Source organism: Nanorana parkeri, unplaced genomic scaffold (genome assembly GCF_000935625.1).
Source record: "Nanorana parkeri isolate BGI_ZX_2015 unplaced genomic scaffold, ASM93562v1 scaffold2529, whole genome shotgun sequence".
In the NCBI taxonomy this organism is placed as follows: Eukaryota; Metazoa; Chordata; class Amphibia; order Anura; family Dicroglossidae; genus Nanorana; species Nanorana parkeri.
The window spans coordinates 63,392-63,652 of NW_017308797.1; the positions used below are offsets into that span (position 1 = coordinate 63,392).

The 261-nt window shown below is 38.7% G+C and overlaps 1 protein-coding gene across 1 annotated transcript in view; it reads left to right on the forward strand.

Moving 5' to 3' along the window:
* The window catches only part of LOC108801852 (zinc finger protein 850-like), a 50,792-nt gene that overhangs the window by 37,941 nt on the left and 12,590 nt on the right, over positions 1-261 (forward strand). The gene's annotated exons all lie outside the window — the stretch shown is intronic.

Genomic DNA, 261 nt, shown 5'->3' on the forward strand with positions numbered 1-261 from the left:
AGAGAATGTAGTGTGGATGGTGGGGGAGAGCTGTCAGAGAATGTAGTGTGGATGGTGGAGGAGAGCTGTCGGAGAATGTAGTGTGGACGGGGGGAGCTGCTTTCAGATGACATTCATTCCTGGTATTAGTTTCCTTCAGCCCTGTGAAATGTAAAAGTTATTATCTGTGGAATAAATCTTTGTTGGGAAGTAATATGTATATCTTTCTTATAAGTTGATGTCTATAAATATTCTGTAACATTTATCAAATGAAATAGTTTC